The following is an 11534-nucleotide window of genomic DNA, read 5'->3' on the forward strand; positions in this document are numbered from 1 at the left end:
TACCTCGCACCTCTAGTAGCACCCCTATACCTTACAGTTGAAATAGAAGTGGCTCTAATCACATGGTGGGGGAAGTCCTTGGCTACATGGCTAATCTCATCACACACAAAGCAACCTCTACAGCCTGACTCAACAAAAAAAGGTACAACTAGGTCAGACGAATACCTTAAAATGCTAAAGCAAAAAATCCACCACCCAAACTTTGCAAAGTTGCCTACATTGGCCTACCCTAATATCCATGGGAACCTCTAAAATCTCTATCACAAGAAACCTGACCTCTGAACTCACCAAAATAGCATACCTTCTTGGAGCCTCCCTGAGATACCCAAAGGATACCCTCAATCATCTTATCATGATCCATTATACTCTAAAAATATTCCGTAAATACAACTATATGTGATGTAGCCAACTGAAGAGCGACATCCAAACCCTTTTAAAACTTTTGGATCTTCTCAGAATCGATAGAAATCTAGCATAGGAATATCGTGGATACTCTAGAAGCACTCGTTATCAAGCCACGAGAGGAACACCCAAACATAGATCTGCACCATAAGGGTACAATAGGAATGAGTATAATCTACTTGTATTCAGTAGGTATCATAGATCGACTGACCAAAGTAAAAAATAAAATATACAAAATACATATCAAGGGCACATCACATGCAATCAGAAAATGTCCCACAATGATAGCCCATACTACGTGCACTAATAGTTCTAATGAACATATCTTATATATTGCAAAAACATAACCAAATAGAGCACATGTATATATTATATCACATACAAGTAGGGGTAAGAAAGAACATATACATACAATATTGTCAAGGTGAACTAACTAAAGATAGCACAAACAAGGTATGATAAGTCAATATGGCAATTCAACACAACATAAACGTAATAAGGTAAGTACAATGTATAAGATCATAATGATGATGCATGAGGTTGTCACAAAAGCTCCATATACACACATGGAGTCAAGCCTCCCGACGTGAAGCCCATGGGGGATTCATCAACCCGCATACAATCCATAATTCATATCGATATACCCTTCATGACACATTCCTTAGAAAGGGTTTTATAAAGTTTTGCACTATCTCCTCTTTATCACATCCCTTAGGAGGGATTTTATAAAAGGTGTGGCAACATTCTCAGATATTTCCACAATAGTATTATTTATTTCTTGAATAAGTATGATATGAGGTTGTAATGCTCAAAACAAGTTACAATGAGTATTTCCACAACAAACTACAATGATATATTTCCACAGTCAATCACAATATTACATTTTCACAACCACGGGGCATTACAAACTTGGTATTAGAGCCTAAGGTTCAACAGAGTCATAGGAAGTCTGAAAGCCACGTCTAGTAGTGTCTTGTGCATGGGTATGTAGCGTGCCAAACTTATGGATAAGAGGCTATGAGGCATTTTAGGAACAAGTTCCCTTCCTTTAGTATTCATATCATATGAGTGATCATGAGCTCAAGCTAAACTCTTTGTCTAATCCAACATTTTCTTCATTTGCAGAATATGCCCCCAAAAAGGAATAACGGAAGAAGAACTAGAAATCTGCTAGCACCTCCGTCCATTTAGATAGATCCCCTAAATGAGCACATTTCTCATACAGAATTTAGAGCAGGTTTCACCACTCTAGCTCATTCTGTGGTAGCCCAGAATGAATGCCCAAATGTCATTCAGGACAACCCAGTGACCTATACTGCTGCATATAGAATTTGGGACTTTACCCGAATGAATCCTCAATCATTTATAGGGTCTAAGACTGAGGATGACCCATAAGATTTTCCTAACATGGTGCAAAAAGTCACAGATATCATGGGGGTAAATTGAAGTGAAAGTGCGGAGTTAGCTGTATATCAATTGTAGGATGTGGCTCATACATGGTTTAAGCAGCGGAAGGAAGATAGGGATGAAGATGCAGGGCCCGTAGAGTGGAAGGAGTTTGTTACTGCTTTTCTTGATAGGTTCTTCCCACTGGAGTTGAGGGAAGCTAAGGTTTTGGAGTTTATTAATCTGAAATAGGGAAACATGATAGTAAAGAGTATTCTCTCAACTTTACTTAGTTAGCTAGATATGCCCCTCATATGGTAGCAGATAGCAGATCTATGATAAGAAAGTTTATGTCGGGTGTGTCTAACAGTATGGTCAAGGAGTATAGAACTGCAATGCTAATTAAGGAGATGGACATATCCAGGCTTATGGTCTATGCTTAGCAGATAAAAAAGTCTGACAATAAGAAGAAGGAGAGAGAGAACAAGAGAGCTAGAATAGGTAATTTCAGCTTTACTCAACCAAAGCTAAAGGGTGGTAATCATTCTCAGTTCTACCCAAAATCCTCAGTTCTAGATCCATCCTCAGCTAGTACCCCAGTGCCAAAATTCAGAGATGGTATTCCCACTTGGAAGTGGGAGGAGGTGAACAAAGATTTTATGATGGGCTTGACCCATACTCATCGTCGGCATGATTCAATTTGGGTTATTGTGGATAGGATGGCCAAATCATTTTATTTCTTAACAGTTTATACCTCTTATTTAGCCATGGATTATGCCAAGCTATATGTCAGAGAGTTGGTCAAATTGCACAGAGTTTTGTTGTCCATCATTTCAGATATAGGTACGCAGTTCACCTCTTATTTTTGGAAAGCCTTCCAGAAGGGTCTTGGTACCCAATTTCACCTCAGTATAACCTTTCACCCTCAGATAGATGGTCAAGAATAAATGACCATCTAGACTCTAGAAGATATGTTAAGAGTATGTGCCATTGACTTTAAGGGTTGTTAGGATGACCACTTGCCTTTGATTGAGTTTGTGTATAACAAAAGTTATCATTCCAATATTCAGATGGCTCCGTTTGAGGTGCTATATGAGAGGAGATGTAGATCTCTCATCATTTGGTTTGAAGTGGGTCAGGCTGCAGTGGAAGGGCCTAACTTGGTATTTGATGCCTTAGAAAAGGTTCAGCTAATCAGGAAAAGGCTTAAGAAAGCTCAGAGCCAACAAAAATCGTATATAGATGTGGGAAGAAAGGATCTCAAGTTTGAGATTGGTGATTATGTGCATTTGAAAATCTCTCCTATGAAGGGAGTGAAGAGGTTTGGCACTAAAGGGAAGCTTAGTCCCGTATATGTTGGTCCTTACTGAATTCTCAACTATTTTAAAAAGGTAGCTTACGAGTTTGAGTTACCTTCAGAATTAACTTCAGTGCATCCAGTGTTTCATGCCTCCTTGCTAAATAAGTGCATAGGTGATTCAACAGTTGTAGTCCCTATAGAGGGTATAGATATTTAGAATATCTCTCTTATGAAAAAATCCCAGTCAAAATCCTCGATTATCAGGTTCGCAGATTGAGGAAAAAAGGTTACTATAGTAAAAGTTCATTGGCAGAATCAGTCTGTTGAGGGAGCTACTTAGGAAGCAGAAGTATTTATGCGAATAAAGTATCCTCACCTCTTCTCTGCAAACTCAGAATCAGCTCAAGGTAATAATTTTCCTTAAATTTACTCAGTTTCATGCTCAGATTACCTTTACAAACTCTTCATCGGTTCCAATTGTATAATATCCTAATATCATGCATAGCTTCATAAAATAGCTCAGTCATGTGTCATGCCTTCAAAATTCAATCATGCTTTAGTTATGCATGTTCATTATGAAAACTCAGTATACTAGTAGTTAGTTCTACATGTTCAGTACGTAAATTCAGTCTATCAGTATTCTCAACTTAGTCTTATTCGAGGATGAATGTTCTCAAGGGGGAGATATTGTAAGACCTCGCAAAATCCTAAGCTTAACTCAGTCCTTAAGGGCATGAAAAGAGGTCCCAGACTTAGAAATTTCAGCTAAGTGTTTATACGTAGAATTATTTTAGCCTTCATAAGTTACAATCTTATTTTATGACCCTTATAACCTTGGAATGTTGATCCTTGGATTGAATCATGATCAGGTGTGTCAATAGGTCACTTCGGGTGAGTTTTGGATTTTTTGGACCTCTTTTGTATCATGTTTGGGTGACCAAAATAGTGGGCCGATGCGACCTTGACGCGTCGCATCGCCCATCGCGTCGATGGATATTTTCCCCAGCTTTCAGTGCAAATTCCAGTGAACCAACACGAACTTAATACAGTGCATTGGTCATTGTGTCAGTACCATCGACACAGCATATCAGTATACGCATCGTATGGCACATTTTCAGTAATTAAAAAGTATGCATCCAGAGGGGTATTTGGGTTATTTTCTCACCTTATATCAACCCCAAAAACACGAGATTAAGCCTTTCAAAAGGCTAAATCACTCATTCTCTCCCAAAATTTCTCAAGAACAAACCCTATGGAATCCAATTTCAAATTCAAACCTCAAGAACACACCATCAATATTTACGAATTTGATTACCAAGGTATGTTAGGTGTTCATCCAAGGGTGTCCTTCTATGCTTGGAGTTCAACAACCTCTTTTAAATCTATAAGTTAATGGATTTCATACATTACATGATTTAATTGGTTTGTATGTATAATTATGATGTTATTTGGGTTTCTAATCCATGATTAATTACAAGTTTTATGTGATCTAAATGACATGTGTGTAGTGTGTTGTGGTTTCATGTTAAAAACCCCTTGAATTTGTAAGTTTGGACTGTAATCTTGATGCCTACATATTGTTTATTATTTTGTGCATAAATTATACTCTCCAGGTGTATGATGGAATATTCATGAGGGTTGAATGGTGAAATCATGACATAATAGTACGTGCACAAGTTAATGCCTTACAAGTGTTTGATAAAATGTCTCAATGAATGAATTGTGACAAAGTGTCTAGTTATCATGATTTCAAGATTATGCTATGTTTTACTATTTATGCTATCGATTCGTGGGGGTATCTAATACCCGTCAATCTACCTGTTTACCTAGATTTACAGTAGCTATAGAATAGTTTCAGTGATGTCACGTACAGTAGTACTCAGTCAGTGACAAAACTTAGTGTATTCAGTCAGTTAATAGAACTCAGTGAACTCAGTCCATTTTAGTTAGAAAGCACGATCAATAATAGTTTAATAAAGCCTAGTACAGTGTAGTAATTAATTTAGTGTCAATTCAGTTGGGAGTAGGATTCAACATCGAGCAAACCTAGGGATAGGGGTACTCCTGTCAGTGAAGGGTTTGAACCTTAGTAGCAATTCCTGTGTTATAGAACTACTTAGACAACGTAGGTTAAGATATCTTCCTACCAGATAAAGGTTGATATATCTCGTACGAGTTTTCCTGCCAGTGAGGGTTGATAAAATGTCTTCCTGCCAGATAGGGTTAACACACAATCATTGTTAGTATCCTTTGGCAAAGTGCTAACATCCTTCCAAATGGGGTCACAGGTTAGACCCCAACTCAGTTTATAATCGAGGTATGTTGGTTAGGTGAACACTCCCACAGTTATAATTCAGTTTCAGACTCAGTATCGTACTCAGTTCAATTCAACAGAATTAGGACTATCAGACACAGTCACCCAACTCAATTTAGAACTCAGTTTAGTTCTACAAAATTAGGACTATCATAAACAGTTACCCAGTTAACAATAATACAGTTATCAATAAACTCATATATAAGTCATTCAATTATCAGAACTCAATATCCAGTGTTAATATGATCTCAGTTTCAGTATATGTAGTTATGTGCATAGTATTGCATAATCAGTATTTACAGTAGTTTCATAAATACATGTACTCTTATTCAGTTGTAAATATATCATTCAGTCAGTTACTACTCATGCATATGAACCCTTGCATTCAGCCTTACCTTATCTAACATACCTGTACATTCCATGTACTGACACATACTTTCTCTTTGCGCTATGATGTCTCATATCATTGGTTTAGATGCTCAGGGTCCCGATCGTGCTTAGACAGATTCAGATAGCAGCAGGAGATTCAACAATGAGTCCTCATCTATTGAGGATATGCTTTTAAGTAAGTATTTTAGTAGTCGGAGTTAGTTAGGGGCTTGTCCCATCAATTCTAAATTCAGACAATTAGAGGCTTTTAGACTAGATTATTTCAGACAAATGTTCAGTTTTCAGTATTTATTGATGATATTTAGTATTTGTTTCTCAAATTATGAAACTTATGGCATTTCAGCCTAACTTCCGCATTATTCCAGTATTATTATTCAGTGCTCACAATAGGTACCAATCATGGGTTGGGTTGTGGTCCTTCAGGGTTGTAAGCACTATGTGACATTGATACGCTTAAATTACACCTCTCTTATGAGAGAGTAAGCGATCGTTATCAAATATATAACCCAACTAGGCTGGGGTCGAATCCCACAGGGAATAAAATGTCAATCAAGTCTATTTGTGATTAATATGACTGCTAGATAATGGTTTTCCTTAATTGGAGATTTTATCAATCAAATAGCGATTAAAGTTTCAACTTGCATCAGAACTCAAAGCTAAAATTTCAATGGTTCAAATCAATGATAGAGAGAAACTAGGGTTGTGATCACTATGATTACTAACCCCTCATTGAATAATAGTTGTAGTACTGGATTTTCATGACTTTTGGGAAACACTAAGTTATTAGTATCGACAGTCCATCTAAGTGTTTCTCAACCTACCTAGATATTGTGGTCCCTAATTCTCTCAAACGTAGGAAAACCTTCTATTCACGCTGATTTTATCTCGAGTTAATTAATTTTGTTACAACATTAATCATTAGATGGAAAATTAACCTTCCCAAATCCTCGTTGATAATTCACTACCTTTAGTTTATTTCTCAGTTCCAGCAAGCAAACATAAGGCTAGATCTATTGTTTACAACTAATAGAAAATAATCATTACAAAGAAATTATCAAGATGTTCCCATAATCACTCAAACCCTAATCAACTATTAAATCCATAGAGGAATAAGCATAGATCCCACAACCCTAGTTATGGGTTTTAGTTCCATATGAGAAAGAAAAAGATAGCAACTATTGTATTCCTCATTTAGAGAAATTAAATTTACAAAAGATGAAGTCTGAAGTTGATTCTCTTCCAAGTTCAAGAAAAAAATTCCAAAATCCAATCAAAGAGTTGAAAATTGAATTCTAAGTTAAGAGGCCCAAAAAGAGGTGACTTTGCCTTGGGAATAAGTTCCAGATGCTAAATGAAACCCTAAAAGCGGCTATTTATATCTGTAACTTAAAGGAAATTCGAAACTAAAAATTCAGATTTTCGCTCCTTTAGCTGACCACATTTGTGATGACTTATCACAAATCTGACAAAATGTGTGACGACATGTGTGACGACTTATCAGAAAATATCATCAACTCCTCTTCTAATTCTATATTTGCTACCTTCGACTGACGACAAGTCCTGACAGCTTATAAGGAAGTTGACGACTTATCAGAAAATGTCATCACAAATGCTTCACCTTTCTTGTTCTCTGCCTATGTGTGACGACATGTTCTAATAGCTTATCACAGATCTAATAGTTTATCAGACTAAGTCATTGGATGAAATCTTTAGAATTTAATTTCTTGCTTCTTTCACCAAAAATCATCCTTCTCAATGTAGCTTTCCTATATGTTCATGCATCTTGACTTTCCTACAAAATCACATAAAATACCATAAAAAACAACGATAGTTACCTAAGAACTTACAATTATTTCAAGTTAAAAGTCTTAAATATGCTAACAGAAGACCAACACATCAGGCATCCGGGGTGCAGACTTTGGGCGTTACAGTGACAAAGGCTGAAAAAGAGCAACTAGTATCAACCACCTAGCAATGTATGAATTATTCTTTGACCACCAAAATAGAAACCTACACATGAGGTTGCCAGCATAACCAAATCCTACCGTTTTGAGCCATAGAATAATTGCAGCAGATTTTCCCACCCTCTACTAATTTCTGTTATATATTTGGGGATTTATGCGCCTTTACTCTAGTTTCCAAACATGACATATATCAACCTTATACTTCCAAAGAAAGAGTCTTAGTTCTTTTTATTTCAGGGGTTGGTTAAGACCCCCGATGTTCCAAGTAGTGATAATCATATATTTGGAGCCTCACCAGGCATATCGGGGGGAGGCATCATCAGTTAGGATGTGCTCAAGAGAAGAAAATTTATTTGTGCTAACATTGCTAGGGCCAGCTTGATACTGAACAGGAACCACGCTCAATAAAATAAACTTGTCAAGAACTAGCTTACAATTTTTTCCACTAGGGTCAGGATTAGCAGGGTTGCTAAGGCTAGGCTTATTATCCCCTTACTTATTCGGCCATTGTTATTGTTTTATCTTTCTTCTATGCCTGTTTCTCCTTCTTCTCTTTGGTACCTCCCTAAATTGCTTAGCATTATTCACCTCAGGTTTCTTTGTTGTCCAGCAGTTTTCATAGAGATGACCAAACTTCAAACAATATGTACAACATTTAGGTCTTTATTCATATTCCGTAGTTTGCTGAAAGATACCTGTAGGTGTAACCATTTCTATAGTGTCTATAAGTGGTCGAGAGATATCTATTTCCACTAGAACTTGAGCATAGGAGATTCTCTCCATTTTTACAGTAACCTTATCAGTGTGCTTAGGTTTGCCTATGACACTAAAAACTTTGCTAAGAGCCTCACAAGACCAACAGCTAATAGGTAAACCTGAAAATGTAACCCATAGTGGAATGGTTTTTTATACACTCAAGATTAAAATAAAAAATCAATGTCCTAGGCTTACATGATAAATGGCTTATTATGAAAAGTATAAGGACCCTCCATCAGAATTTTATTACACTCTTCAGTCGACTCAAATCAAAATATGAAATACCTGAAATCATTACACAAAATCTGTGGATTTACAATACACTTAATGTTCCATTGATTTTAAGTAAGGGGTATCCCAAACCACATAACTTATTAATGCAAACTTGAAGTACTCCACCTGACCTTGTAAATCATTCTTGACAATACTCATAGAGATGTTACCTTGCTTCAAAGTTAGAGAGATATAAGATAGACCTTTACCCTTTTGAGCTGCTTTATTCTCTCCATATTCGAATTTTATCTCTGGGGTTGTGTGAGTAGGAGTTGTTGTATCTGAGAATTAGAGACGCCGATTTACTGGAAGACCTGATGAGTAACCATAGTTTTGCTGGTGTAACGACCTAGTAGAATAGTAGTTGTTGATGCTTTCTCAGACTCCTCTAGTATAGATTGAATTTTGGGGAAAGGTAGGTTCCAAAGGTAATCGAAGGAAGAATAATACTAGAGGTATCCTGGGGAGTGACAAGCTTTGTTGGAGAATAGATGAATATCTCCGAGCAGGTCGAGTTTTCACTAAAGGAGCACGTTAGCTGCCTTGCTAATTCAAGTAATTGTTCAGGTACTTTTCTTGTTTGGAATCAATAAACTGTGACCAACACAATAATTTTCACATAAAATATGAATAACCAAAACAAAGGAATCATGAGGAAAATCCATTTCATGATTAACTTCGTCCATTTTGGATTCCTACAAGTATTTTCTCATTATGATAATATTTCTTTTGGCTATATATGGTGTTTTTGAGTTGTTTAAGGGATTTCCATAGTCTCGCGACATGATCTATTCTTGTGAGATCTGTAGTTTATTCCACACGCCTTTGCTGATTATTTGATACCTTTTTATGGTGAAACCTTTATTTTTCCAATTTAGGAACAAATCTCCAATGAAAAAATACCAACAACAAACTACTGAAGGAGGAAAATAAAATAGACCTACTAATCGATTTGTCTAATTTACAAAACACACCACCAAATATTTACTCCAAGGCTTCCTTTCTCTCAATCGACTCACATTCCGCTCCTTCGGATTCACCATCATATCTCACATTATGTAACTTTATCATAGCAACAAACTTAAAAGAAGATAAGTTTTGTGCGCTGTCAGTGTACAAAATATTCTACATTTTTAGGAAACGTGACTTGCTATTGCAGTGTAGTCACATTTTGTAAAACATTGATAACCTACAATAGCATGTCAAGTTTAGCTGATAGTGTAGAATATTTTGTACACTAAAAATGCACAAAACTTAACATAAAACTTTCTTGGTGGAAATTTATCTCCTGGATGAATTGTAATATCCCACAAGAAAAAAATTATTCTTGCCTTGGTCTAAACAGAACCAACTTTAACCCGTGTAATTTGTTAAGATTAACTACTAGTATCGAAAAATCAATCGATATTAATATACAACCATGACAAAAAACTTCTTTCACAATGCAACATCATTCATATATTGTTGGAAAATACATTTCATGAACATAAAATATACAAAAAAGAACACAATATGAAAAGTGGTTGTAACACACCATACTTTCATACTAGAATCTAGACTGTCGTTCCTACGCGTATAGACCAAAACTAGATGATTCCTTGTTAATATATATGTGGTGATCAATCCTAAAGTGTTAGAATACCTTTGAATATGAATTAAGGTCACACAAATCCCCTAACTCTAAGACGAGTTGAAAACATTTCTACCGAATAAATTTTAGTGGATGGTTAAACTTGGGTCAAATTTCATCGACCATAACTTCTTATATATAATGAATTAGAGGGCCTACTATATATAAAATGAAAGGTCTTTAAAGTGGATTTCCAATGATACTAATTTCGCCTAAATCTGATAACCAACTAAGAAGTTATGAGTTTGCAAAGTGGAGTGCATCACCAAACAAATCGCCTAAGGCTACTGGAATGGTTATGCCATAGGTTAGGCACCTCCCAACCTAGCTTAGGCAATGGGTTAGGAACTTCCCAGCCTAACTTAGGCTATGGGAAATGCTCTGCCCATCCTAGCTTAGGCGATGGGCAATGCGACGCACACCGGCCCAACGACGTAAATTCATCATTTTAAGTTATTTTTAAGGGCAACCAAGTCTTTTCACATCCCAAAACCTTCCCTAATCATCCTTAAATAAATTTAGGATTATTAGTAATATTTAAACTCTCCTAAGATCCCTAGTTCATGCTTCAAGAACACGAGGAGAAAACAACTAGGGTTTGAGCAATCAAACTTAAAGGTCCAATTTTTTTGAAACGTCTTCACGAATTCTTCTCAACTAAGGTACGTTGGGTTTTCATAAACTACATGGACTTGTTGAAAATACTTCAAATAAGATTTAAAGTTATAGAAATCATGAAATTTTAAAGGGGTTTTGGAATAATGTTTAGAATCTTGCATTATGAAATTCTTTAATGATATTATTGTTTTGGTTTTGAGGTATTTTCCCCTCGCAAATTAATTTATACTCGTATATATGTATGTATGAACTTGGGTTTGAAGATTTAATTGAGAGCATGAACATTATGATCCCTCTCTTGCTATGATTTCCTTTTCTTTTCATACTATATGGATTATTTCAAATGGATGATTTAGAAGCTTGATATAAAGGTCTTGAGCTAGTTTATGACTTTATTACGGTTCTGAATTGAAAAGAATCGATTGCTACATGATTGAAAAATGTTGAAATAGATATTTATAACAAAAGAACTGCATGATTTGTCAAAGATGCATGACCACC

This window comes from Capsicum annuum, chromosome 7 (genome assembly GCF_002878395.1).
Source record: "Capsicum annuum cultivar UCD-10X-F1 chromosome 7, UCD10Xv1.1, whole genome shotgun sequence".
NCBI classification, from domain to species: Eukaryota; Viridiplantae; Streptophyta; class Magnoliopsida; order Solanales; family Solanaceae; genus Capsicum; species Capsicum annuum.